Source organism: Pseudophryne corroboree, chromosome 2 (genome assembly GCF_028390025.1).
Source record: "Pseudophryne corroboree isolate aPseCor3 chromosome 2, aPseCor3.hap2, whole genome shotgun sequence".
Taxonomy (NCBI): Eukaryota; Metazoa; Chordata; class Amphibia; order Anura; family Myobatrachidae; genus Pseudophryne; species Pseudophryne corroboree.
In genome coordinates this window covers 898,653,571-898,666,881 of record NC_086445.1, presented here as the reverse complement: position 1 = coordinate 898,666,881, position 13,311 = coordinate 898,653,571, and the positions used below count along the sequence as shown (strand labels likewise).

General features: G+C 50.6%; 1 protein-coding gene across 1 annotated transcript in view; it reads right to left on the bottom strand.

Annotated features, from left to right (window-relative positions):
- METTL16 (methyltransferase 16, RNA N6-adenosine) overlaps positions 1-13,311 on the bottom strand; it is a 271,853-nt gene that overhangs the window by 187,303 nt on the left and 71,239 nt on the right. The window contains exon 2 of the mRNA XM_063956028.1: positions 12,604-12,719. The gene's annotated coding sequence lies outside the window, so the exon portion shown is untranslated. The remainder of the gene's footprint in view (positions 1-12,603; positions 12,720-13,311) is intronic.

The following is a 13,311-nucleotide window of genomic DNA, read 5'->3' as shown; positions in this document are numbered from 1 at the left end:
ATCTTTGGCAGGACTGCACAAACTTACTTTTGTATCAGACTGTTGTAGTTTGAATGAAGACGAACTGAGATTCTTTTTGGAGCATGATCTTTTAACTAAGTCAGATTCCGAGGACTTTGGAGTAAATTCTTCAAAGACTGCATTACTAAAAGTCTGTAAATCATGGAACACAGGATCATTCCTCTCAAAAAGCCTGTTGGCCCACTCCAAAGCTCTTCCTCTGAATGCCAGGAATAAATATCGAGTAACGTTGGAAGGAGTTACTGCACCTGAAGGATCAGACTCCATCAGAGAGAGAAATTGTTCAACCAGAGCGGCATATTGCAATAAATCTCCATCAAAGTAAATAGGAGGTAAACCATCAGACGAAAGGTTAGAGGCTGAAACTGGAGAAAGCTTTGGCTGGACGAATAGGACTGGATTGGATTTGAGAACACTTGAATTGGCTGGAGCCAACGAAGACTGACCAGGCTGGTCCTGGAGTATCGCTGGACCGGCTGGAACCGGGACGGGCTGAGCCCCTTCTTCACGGGGCTGGGCTGAGGCAAGAGCCCCCTCTTCACGGGGCTGGGCTGAGGCAAGAGCCCCCACTTCAAGGGGCTGGGCTGAGGCAAGAGACCTCTCTTCACGGGGCTGGTCTGCGCTCTGAAGGCTCTCTGGCTGGGCAGCGCTCTGAAGGCTCTCTGGCTGGGCAGCGCTCTGAAGGCTCTCTGGCTGGGCAGCGCTCTGAAGGCTCTCTGGCTGGGCAGCGCTCTGAAGGCTCTCTGGCTGGGCAGCGCTCTGAAGACCCTCTGGCTGGGCAGCACTCTGTAGACCCTCTGGCTCTGGACCCTCGGATCCCCTTCCTGGGGCTGTACCCTCGGAACCCCCTCCTGGGGCTGGACCCTCTGAAGAACCCCCTCCTGGGGCTGTGCCCTCTGAAGAACCCCCTCCTGGGGCTGGACGCTCTGAACCCCTCACTGGGGCTGGACGCTCTGAACCCCTCACTGGGGCTGGACGCTCTGAAGAACCCCTTCTTGGGGCTGGACACTCTGAAGAACCCCTTCTTGGGGCTGGACACTCTGAAGACGCCCCCCCTGGGGCTGAAGACACGGACGCCCCCCCTGGGGCTGGACACTCTGAAGACGCCCCTCCTGGGGCTAGACACTTTGAAGACGCCCCTCCTGGGGCTGGACACTTTGAAGACGCCCCTCCTGGGGCTAGACACTCTGAAGACGCCCCTCCTGGGGCTAGACGCTCTGAACCCCTCACTGGGGCTGGACGCTCTGAACCCCTCACTGGGGCTGGACGCTCTGAAGAACCCCTTCTTGGGGCTGGACACTCTGAAGAACCCCTTCTTGGGGCTGGACACTCTGAAGACGCCCCCCCTGGGGCTGAAGACACGGACGCCCCCCCTGGGGCTGGACACTCTGAAGACGCCCCTCCTGGGGCTAGACACTTTGAAGACGCCCCTCCTGGGGCTGGACACTTTGAAGACGCCCCTCCTGGGGCTAGACACTCTGAAGACGCCCCTCCTGGGGCTAGACACTCTGAAGACGCCCCTCCTGGGGCTAGACACTCTGAAGACGCCCCTCCTGGGGCTGGACACTTTGAAGACGCCCCTCCTGGGGCTGGACACTCTGAAGACGCCCCTCCTGGGGCTGGACACTCTGAAGACGCCCCCCCTGGGGCTGGACACTCTGAAGACGCCCCCCCTGGGGCTGAAGACACGGACGCCCCCCCTGGGGCTGGACACTCTGACTCCTCTGTGACTCTAAATGGCTTGAATATTCTTCTCTGGACACCCAACTTGGGATAAGGTCTTTTAATCACCGGACCCCAGTCATAAATTTGAGTCTCTTTCCGAGTAGCCATCTTGATACCCCCGTCAGCAGTAGCAGGATCGGCTACTGTGGATGACTTGTAGACATGAGCACTGTGATACTGCGATTTGTCACCATTCCCTGGCTTGCGAAGAATGCAGTCTTTAACAAAATGACCGGAATTTCCACAGTAAAGACAGAGGTGTAGCTCCCTACGCCGCTGACGTTCAGCTTCAGAGAGCTTGGGCCGTGGATAGCTCTGATGAACAACTTTTCCTTGCACAGAGGAAGAGACTCTATTAACTGGTTGGGACAAAACAGGATCAACAACGTTGGTAGTATTCCTGAGGAGATCAGGCATTACAGAGAGAATACTAGGCAAAAGTTCTTGTAACTGTAATAACATCTGGTAGAATATCTGCAGTTGGTCAGGAGTCTTAGAGCAGAAGGTCAGAGAATCTCTGGAGAAAGAATTCCGCTGCAGACACTGTGCCAATTGATGCTGAGTCGACTCCAGACCTTCCAAGCGTCCTGCAATATTGCTTAGGAGGTCCTGCGTCAGACAAACACTTTCGGCCGGGTCCATGGGGCCAGTTCCTACTGTCATGACTAAGGTTTTTGTGAACCCGGTGCTAGCGAAGTCTGCGCGGGCGACTGGAGGACTACACGAATACCACCACTGACCTGGTTTTGGAAGTGTTGTGGACTCGGGGTCTCTTCCGGTGACTGGGAAGAGGAACCGCGGCAGAGATGGCCGAATCCAGGTTCTCCTCATGCAGGATGAGGTCGGCAGACAGGAAGCACGTGTGGGCGCTGAAGGTCTCCTGAAAGACAGAACTGGAAAGGCGCTGATGAATCAGTGAAGAATAACAGGTACAACTGTGCTAAAGGGCACAGGGTGCTTGGGGACACTGAGGTGCTTGGAGACACTGAGGTGCTTGGAGACACTGAGGTGCTTGGAGACACTGAGGTGCTTGGAGACACTGAGGTACTTGGAGACACTGAGGTACTTGGAGACACTGAGGTACGTAGAGGCACTGAGGTGCGTAGAGGCACTGAGGTGCGTAGAGGCACTGAGGTGCGTAGAGGCACTGAGGTGCGTGAAGACACTGGGGTGCGTAGAGACACTGGAGTGCGTAGAGACACTGGGGTGCTGAGGCACGGAGGCACGGAGGTGCTGGAAGCACGGAGGTACTGAGGCACGGAGGTGCTGAGGCACGGAGGCACGGAGGTGCTGAGGCACGGAGATGCTGAGTCACGGAGATGCTGGAAGCACGGAGGCACGGAGGTGCTGGAAGCACGGAGGCACGGAGGTGCTGGAAGCACGGAGGTACTGAGGCACGGAGGTGCTGAGGCACGGAGATGCTGAGTCACGGAGGTGCTGGAAGCACGGAGGCACGGAGGTGCTGGAAGCACGGAGATGCTGAGTCACGGAGGTGCTGGAAGCACGGAGGCACGGAGGTGCTGGAAGCACGGAGGTACTGAGGCACGGAGGTCCTGAGGCACGGAGGTACGGAGGTCCTGAGGCACGGAGGTACTGAGGTGCTGAGGCACGGAGATGCTGAGGCACGGAGATGCTGAGTCACGGAGCTGCTGGAAGCACGGAGGCACGGAGGTGCTGGAAGCACGGAGGTACTGAGGCACGGAGGTACGGAGGTCCTGAGGCACGGAGGTACTGAGGTGCTGAGGCACGGAGATGCTGAGGCACGGAGATGCTGAGTCACGGAGCTGCTGGAAGCACGGAGGCACGGAGGTGCTGGAAGCACGGAGGTACTGAGGCACAGAGGTGCTGAGTCACGGAGATGCTGGAAGCACGGAGGCACGGAGGTGTTGGAAGCACGGAAGTACTGAGCTCTGGAGATCCCAACTACAACAGTAGTAAAACTGAAACACGACAGCTGTGGTTTTCAGTGGAGAACATGGAATTCAGTACTGTGCCTTTAAGACGAAACATTGCAGCTGTGCCTTTACATTGAGACTCAGGGAAATGGTGAAATCAAATGGCAACACACAAGTAACCATACAGGAACAAGGGAACAGAGTTTCCACAGGAACTTAGGTACAATGGTTACCTTAAGGGAGCTCAGCATAAAGACTCTCACAAGGCTGTATGTGACACGAGGAACTGGCCCAGATTCCAACTCAGCCTCCTGATTTATACTTCCTGGTCCTTGATGATTGGTGGGCAGGATTAGGTGATGTCACTGTCATGTGACTACTCTAGCCAAGGCTGTGATGTAGAATGAGGCCTAGCAGGCCAAGAGAACACTGAAGCCTGGACTTCTGCAAAACACAGGATGCTTGCTTTTAGATTACTGAATTCAGCCTCACACAGGAGATCACCACAGGTGGAGCTGATTACCTCTCAGGCAGAGAACTCAGGAAACTCAGTGCTGACAAGCTTTTTAACTCCGTGAGTGAAAAGACACAGGATCCAGGACAGAAAGCAGGGGTAAGTCACCAAATATGAGAATTACAGTCAGGATTGTGACACAGTCTAGCCAGAAATGTCAGGCCGAAGTTGCTTGTCCTCGCAGGTCGTTAGATGGCAGGTCAGGTGTACTGGATGGACCAAGGCTCAGCCTAGAGAGGTGTTTGCAAACTGACTTTTTGTGCAGGGCTGATAAAAACTATACCTTGCGGAATGCTTTGATTACAGACCAGGTTTGCAGGATAAACAAACACGTGGACTTGCAGGATAACCTGTAACATGGTTTGCAAAGTATGACTTGTGGATTGACTGTAACGTGAACTTGCAGGATAACAGTACCGTACATTGCTGGGTATGACTGATGGACCAAGCTTGCAGAATTGAACATAACGTGAGCTTGCAGGACAAACTGAAGTTGATTGCTGGGTATAACCAAGTTTGCAGGATTGACAGTAACGTGAACATGCAGGATAATTTTAAACGTGAATTGCAGGGCATGACTGACAGACCAGGTTCGCTGTATTAACTGTGGAAGACACAAGGGCCAGGAAGATCCGAATACAACTCAGAGCGACAGAGGCTCCCGCAGTAACACAGGACTATAACCGGCCAAGTGATGCAGGAGTGTCAGGGAGATAAAGGGAGGAAGAGTCAATCCCAAGGCTTGCTGAGACAAGCCCCCTCTAATTGCAAACTTCATGCAGCTGGAGCACTGCACGTCCCTGCTGCCAACCCCCCACGGCCGCCTGGTGTCCCTGCTGCCTGGACGACCGTCGGGGAAGCTGCCAAATGGAAGCGCTGTGACATTCCGGTCGTTTAGCAATGACCGAGACTAGCGCTGAGCAGCTGGAGTGGCTTATAACACCTGGTTGGCTGGTCATTTATCACTCTTTATCTGTCTCCACTTTATCTCTTGTTAAGGATTTATAAATTTTGGCTCCTGATATAGCATATCCAAACTGTTTCAGAACATCATTAAAATTGTTCAGAACTAATAAGTGTCTTGCGTGCTTGCTTCCCTCGCCACACTTTGGGCAGGTTAAAAGCTCCATTAAAAGTCCTCGTGGATAGTGAGACTGATAGCCCAGGAGGTCCCATGTTCTGAACTTGAGCCCTACTAAACTACTACCACAATGCTGTTTTGTCTGTGCTGACTGAGTTAGCATGGAGATAACAGCATTGTAACATACACTTTGGGACCTAATTCAGCATGTATTGTAGATGTGCGAAAAATCACACATATACGATCCATTACACTGACATGTGGGGGGACGCCCAGCACAGGGCAAGTCTGCCCCACATGCCGGGTCCTGCACCCCCCTCCCCCCCAACAAACATGCTAAAACATTGCTGCTTTCGCATGTTTAGGGTAGCCCTCTGCCTACGCAGCTTAGCTGCCATGTTTGGGGTAGCAGTGATTGCTTGTGACGCCATGCAGCCACCACGGCCCACCCCGCAAACAGTCCGGACATGCCTGCGTCCTCCAACACCACCATGACGCCCCTTAAAGTCGACGCCCTCTCCAGACCCGCAAATGCCTCTGGCAATCAGGCAGAGGCATTCACAGATGAAAGGAATACCAAGCTGTAAGTGGCCTTTCAGGGATTTAGATGAGAACAGTGATGTGACCTAGTATAAAGGATTAATGGAAAGGGTAAGTAAAAGGTATAGTAGATGCATACTTACCAACTCTCCTTGAATGTCAGTTAAGAGGGGTACACACAGAGCGATGTTCACCTAATTTCTAAGCAATCTGACTAGATTGCTTAGGAATTAGAAACACATTGCTCCGTGTGTAGGGGTGCCGGCGACAGCGATGCGCGCTCCCGCACATCGCTATCGCCGGTGCTAGATTGGCCTGCAAGCAGGCACAATCTAGCAGGTAGCTCATTTCACCGCTGGGTGAAATTAGCGCCCCCCCCCCCCCCCCCGTCCATCCATCCATCCGTCCCCCATCGCTCAGCACACATCGCGCTGTGCTGAGTGGGGGGGAGAGATGTGTGCTGAGCGGTCTGTGCTAGACCGCTCAGCCTGTGAATGACGTTGTAGACAGACATATCGGGGGTACACACCCTCCGATGGGCTCACAATATGTCAGGCGTATGATTGAATAGTTGATGTACAGTATATCGCTCAGTGTGTACCCAGCCTAAGTCCCTCACCTGTGACCAGTAGATTAGGAAATCATCGCAGTTGTGGATTATATTAATGGGCTTGTGACCAAACGCCTTCCCGCCCTCACTGACTGCATCCTGCGATCACAGAATGGGTTTGGGTCACACGGGACCTGGCTAATTAGGAGATTCCGGCTTACCATCAGTAACCGCCTGTTACTCCACCCACTGCACAGTTACTATTGTCCCCTATGGACAGTGAGGAGTGGTCACTCCCTTGTACCTGAGGCCACCTGGTGATTTGGTCGCCACCCAGGAGTCGGTCTGTCTAGGGTTAGGGGAAGTTTCCCGCCTAAAATACTTCCAGGAATCTGCCAAGGAACCCAGCTCACCAGTGGTGGAACTTGTGAGTGGTGGGCCCAGGTGCAAAAATATGTTTTAGGCACCCTATTCTGCCCGATAAGAAGCAATGGGTGATGAGGAAAGGCAGTGGGTTAGTGGATGAGAAAAGTAGGGTGGGTCAGTGGATGGCAGGGGGGACTGGGGAGGTAGTGGATGGTAGGTTGAGGCAAAGGGTGACAGGGATAGGCAGTGATGGACTAGTAGAGGCAGTGGGTGACAGAGAGACTGTTATGACAGGGAGAGGCTGTGGGTGATAGCGGGAAGTAGAGATACTGAGACGGAGAGGCAGAGGGTGGCAGGGTGAGGCAGGAGTTGCAGGGAGAGGAAGTGGGGAGATGGAAGGTGACTGGGAGACTCAGTGGGTGGCATAAGGTGACAGGAAGGAGTAGGTGATTGGGGAGGCTGGGGGTGACAGGAAGAAGCAGTGGGCAGGGGGTACAGGGAGAAGCAGTAGGTGACTGGGGAGGCTGAGAGTGACAGGGAGAAGCAGTGGGTGACAACAGAAGGCCGTTGGTGGCGAGGGTGACTGGGGCCTCTCACAGGATGGAGGAAAGAACATTAGTAACATAGTAACTAAGGTTGAAAAAAGACAATTGTCCATTGAGTTCAATGTATTTGTGGTCTCCTATGCAGTCTTATTATAGGACTAGTTATTTTTATGTTAGGACTAGTAATATTAACTATAATGTGTGCCTACGCACCATAACCCTGAATATGTTTATCCAATAGGAATTTATCTAACCCATTCTTAAAGGTGTTGACTGGGTCCGCTGTTACTACTCTCTCAGGCAGGGAATTCCAAACACATATTGTGAAAAAACCTTTTTGCCTCAATATGCGGAAACTCCTCTCCTCTAACCTAAGTGAGTGACCATGTATCCTCTGTGCTGATCTTATAGAAAACAGGTCCCTCTCGAGCTCTGTGTATTGACCCCTTATATATTTGTAGATGTTGATCATGTTCCCTCTTAGTCTCCTCTTTTCCAATGTAAACATGCATAGCCTTGTAAGCCTTTCCTTGTATTCCAGCGTCTCCATGCCCTTGATTAGTTTGGTGACTATGGAGTCATATCTCTCAAGAGGGTTTGATATAGTGAAATTGGATAAGTGAATAATTTTTACCATCTTAAAGCACACACGCATTTGGCTGTATGTGAAAAATGTTTATGTACTGTACTATCGCCGACAACTTCAGTGCCCTCCTAGGGAAGTAGTTTGATCCCCAATAATCCAATAAGGTAATAAGGCGGCACTCGGAGACTGCAAATTAATGATAAACAGGTGCCATTTTATTGTGACATTTCAGGGACCAAAGACCTTTCATCAGGACACAGATGAAGGGGCTTTGATCCCTTAAATGTTGCAATAAATACGAAGGGGTATATTTACTATTTTGATTGATGTTTGGTCGATTTTTGATCAATTTTGTGCTTAAGGGTCTAAATCACACATTTACCAACAGATGATTTTGTTTGAATAAAAAGGTCGAAAATCATCTGTTAGTAAATGTGGAATTTAGATCCTGATGTACAAAATTGACAAAAAAAGCACACCGACTTTTAGTAAATATACCTCCACCTGTTATTCGTTTTTCATTGATTTGCAGTCTCCAAGTGCTGCCTTATTGTACAGTATATATATATATATATATATATATATATATATATAAATCTACTCTATCTCTCTCTCTCTCTATGGCCCTCATTCCGAGTTGTTCGCTCGCAAGCTGCTTTTAGCAGCTTTGCACACGCTAAGCCGCCGCCTACTGGGAGTGAATCTTAGCTTATCAAAATTGCGAACGAAAGATTAGCAAAATTGCGAATAGACACTTCTTAGCAGTTTCTGAGTAGCTCCACACTTACTCGGCATCTGCGATCAGTTCAGTCAGTTTCGTTCCTGGTTTGACGTCACAAACACACCCAGCGTTCGGCCAGACACTCCTCCGTTTCTCCAGCCACTCCCGCGTTTTTCCCAGAAACGGTAGCGTTTTTTCGCACACACCCATAAAACGGCCTGTTTCCGCCCAGAAACACCCACTTCCTGTCAATCACATTACGATCACCAGAACAACAAAAAACCTCGTAATGCCGTGAGTAAAATACCTAACTGCATAGCAAATTTTACTTGGCGCAGTCGCACTGCGGACATTGTGCATGCGCATTAGCGACTAATCTCTCCATTGCGACAAAAAAATAACGAGCGAACAACTCGGAATGGCCCCCTATCTATCTATATATTACTGTGTATATATAAAGAACTTGACATAAGCATTCTATACATATATACCTATTAACACTGTAAATATGTGTAACTTGTTTAAATACAGCAGAGTCTAACTTTTAGTCTTGTTTGGCTGGTCCTGCAGAACTCTTTCTACCTGGGTAGATGGGATAGGGTTCGGCACTTAATGGTACTGCGTTGTGATGGATGCGAGGGGGATGTATACAGGAGGGAATTTTTGGCAGGTGCGTGTGTGTATGGGGGATGGGGGGGTGATAATGAGGTTATAGAGATCTGTCCATAAAGAAACTAAAAAGCGAATTGATACTTATCACTATACATCGCATTGGTTCGATGCGATTTATAAAGTATGGTGATGCGATTCAGGCACAGAGCGGGGATGCCGCTGGAGAAGTCACGGCAACCTGCTCCGTGAATAGCAAGAAGCAGAGAAAAGCCCTATTTAACGCAAAACAGGACTTTTCTCTGCTTAATGAATAGACCCCTGTGACAGACAGAGGTGGGCTGAGGGGGGGGGGGGGGACTGGAGGGTGACAGGGGTCAGGGGAGGGTGTGTTGTAGGGAGCTGCTTGCGCTGGAGGTGTTGGTGTAATTCAGATACCTGTACACAGTCCAGCACCAGTGCTCACATCCTAATATAAGACCCAGCCACATTGTATCCTGGGTAGGGAAACTGCAAGGAGGAATTAGGGATGGACATGGACCAGCCGCTCTCCCCAACAGTCAGTACCAATAATTAAATATTGCAATTCCCTGGAGAAACAACAAAGCAACTCCCAATGAGAGATTGCAGAGTGCAGGTCACAGGAGCGGTGTCAGGTCAGAGAAGCATGTGATGGGCTCCATCAATCAGAGCGCAGCACATGCTCCTCTGACCCTGTGCTCATGGGATTGATCCAGCAATGGGACAGATGAGATCGCATTCGCTGCAACTACCCTCTCACCCCCCTCAATCCCGGACCCCTAAAGCCTGCCAGGCACAGTTCATTCACAGAAACGTAAAAGTAAAGAAATAAAAACAATGCATGTCTTGATGGTAATCTGACCCTGACAGGCCCCTTAATCCCTAGCAGCGCACTGGCTGCACCAGTGGTAGTTCCGCCACTGCAGCGCACCACCTCTAGCTTGAATCTAGCCACAGATGGGCAACCAGCATCCCTGATCAGAGTCATTTGGCCACAGGAGGTAGTCAGGGGGACAACGCAGCCCACACAGAGCTCTGGATTCCCCCTTAGACTACCAGGGACAAGTAAGTGCATTTTAACTTAAAAATACATTTCTCATACGTCCTAGAGGATGCTGGGGTCCACTTCAGTACCATGGGGTATAGACGGTTCCGATGGAGCCATGGGCACTTTAAGACTTTTCAAGGGTGTGAACTGGCTCCTCCCTCTATAACCCTCCTCCAGACCTCAGTTTAGAAAATGTGCCCAGGCAGACTGGATGCACTCCAGGGGAGCTCTATTGAGTTTCTCTGAAAGATTTTATGTTAGGTTTTTTATTTTCAGGGAGGACTGCTGGCAACAGTCTCCCTGCTTCGTGGGACTTAGGGGGCAGAAGTAGGAACCAACTTCCTGAATAGTTTCATGGCTCTGCTTCTGGCTGACAGGACACCATTAGCTCCTGAAGGGTACTGAACCTAGCTGCGGCTATGTGCTCACTCCCACAGCGCGCCGTCACCCGCCTTGCAGAGCCAGAAGTCAGAAGACAGGTGAGTGCACAAGAAGAAGGATCTTCATTGTGATGGCTAAAAGGTACCGCGCAGCGGGCGGGAACACTGCCCACCATGCTACCGGGTAACACAGGCACAGCAGGGTGCAGGGCGCGGGGGGGGGGGGGCGCCCTGGGCAGCATGTAACCTACTCAAAACTGGCAGATAAGGGGACATAAGATGCTGAGGTACAGTCCTACCCCCGCCAGTATAAAAGTTAGTATTAAAAAATCTGAGAGGAAACGCGCCATTACGGGGGCGGGGCTTCCTCCTCAGGCAGCCAGCACACTGCTCAGCGCCGTTTTCTCTCCTAGCAAGCTGCAGAGAAGAATGCTGGTCCTCCTCCACTTCTGAACAAGTATCAAGGTGCAAAACGGGGGGGGGGGGGGGGGGATAGGGGGCACAGTGTAATTTGGTGCTATATTGTGATTTTATCAATTTAAAAGCGCTATAGGTCTGTGGGCATTTTGTGTTTCACAGGATTTTTATAACTGGCACTGGGTTGTGAACTGGCAAATCCTATCTGTGTCCTTCTGACAGATTTTACTGTGGGTCTGTCCCCTATAAGTCCCGGAGTGTCTGTGGTGTGGTTGTGCACGTGTGTGACAAGTCTGAGACAGGGAGCTCTTCCTCTGAGGGAGCCATTTTAGGGACACAGAGTTGTAATGTGGTGGCACTGCCGGCACACCATGAGCCTGAATGGGTGAAAGAATTACGTGATAGTGTGAATCATATCAGTAAGAGATTGGATAAGTCTGAGTCTCATGCAGAAACCTGGAGAAAATCCGTGGAAGATGTGATTTTTAGTAGTTCTGCTTTTTCATCCACAGGGGACACCTCTGGGTCACATAAGAGGTAATTTGCACAAATAGTACAAACTGGTACCGACACGGACTCTGATTCCTGTGTCGACACTAGTGATTCCCCGGGAATAGATCCTAAATTGACAAAAAGCATTCAATACATGATTGTTGCTATAAAGGAGGTATTAGAAGTTACGGAAGCCCCTCCTTTACCTCAGGAGAAGGCTTATTTTTGTAAGAAAAATAAATTAAATGTAACTTTCCCTCCTTCTCACGAACTAAATACTCTCTTTGAGGGAGTTTGGGCAAACCCTGAAAAGAAGTTTCAGATTCCCAAAAGAATTCAGGTTGCTTATCCTTTCCCGGCAGAGGACAGGAAAAGATGGGAGTCACCCCCCGTTTTAGACAGTGCTCTGTCACGATTAACTAAAAAGGTGATTCTTCCTGCACCTGGGACGGCTTCACTAAAGGAGCCGGCAGACCGCAAGTTAGAGACTATGTTAAAATCTATTTATGTGGCCAATGGTACGCTACTCAGGCCCACCATTGCTTGTGCGTGGGTGAGTAGTACTATCGAGAAATGGTTGGACAATTTGTCATCTGAAATTGACACAATAGATAGAGACGAGATACTCTTAACGTTAGGTCATATCAAAGACGCTGCTGCATACATGCTAGAAGCCATGAAAGATATTGGGCTCTTGGGTTCAAAAGCCGCTACCATGGCAGTCTCAGCTCGAAGGGCGTTGTGGATTCGCCAATGGAATGCTGACACAGGTTCCAAAAGAAATATGGAGGCTTTCCCGTCAGAGGCGTAACTAGGGTTTTTGGAGCCCAGGGCAAGGTTAGAAATGGCGCCCCCCCCCCCCCCCACACACACACACACCACCACCTAAAAAAAAAAAAAAAAAAAGAAGGAAAGAAAAGCCTTAGAAAAATAGAAACAAATCGACAAATTGTGTGCGCGCGCTGGGAAAAAAATGGGCGTGGTCACATACCAGAAGGGACGTAGTAACCGAAAATGGGGCGTGAAAACATGACACGCCACCTGTTTCACGTCACACTGGGAACATTCTTTTCAATTAAACATGCACCTTACCTGTGTGATGGTTTCTCACAGTATGGAACCTCTGAAGAACTGTATCCTCTGAGGCAGATGGCGTCTTCAGTCGGTATTCACTATTCATGTAGGAGATCCGATCGTCCGGAAGATGCCTGTTTGTGTAGGAATATTAACAAGGTCAGAATCATGCAACAGTGGTTCAACAAGACTCACATACTGTCCCCTGTGTTACATCCTGCCTCCTGCGTCTCTCAGCCACACCATCATCTCCCTCTCGAAGCATCTCTCAGTCACACCATCACCACCCCCTGCATCATCTCTCAGCCACTCCATTACCTCCCCCTGCGTCACTACTCAGCACACAATCACCTCCCCCTGCGCCGTCACTCAGCACACCATCACCTCCCCCTGTGTCGTCACTCAGCACACCATCACCTCCCCCTGCATCATCATTCAGCACACCATCACCTCCCCCTGCGTTGTCATTCAGCACACCATCACCTCCCACTGCGTCGTCATTCAGCACACGCTATCGCACTCTGTGTCTCTGTGTGTGTTCCATGCGCTGGGAGCCCATGCTGCTGATGTCAGGGAGACTGCACCGCACCTGAGCACCCTGTGCTTGCATTCTGACAGAGAGGGCGGGATGTATTAACATACATTGCCACCAATCGCCGCCTACCGCAGCGATGCTAACATATGCGATTAACATCGCAATGCGGTAGACGAACCCCCCTGTGATGT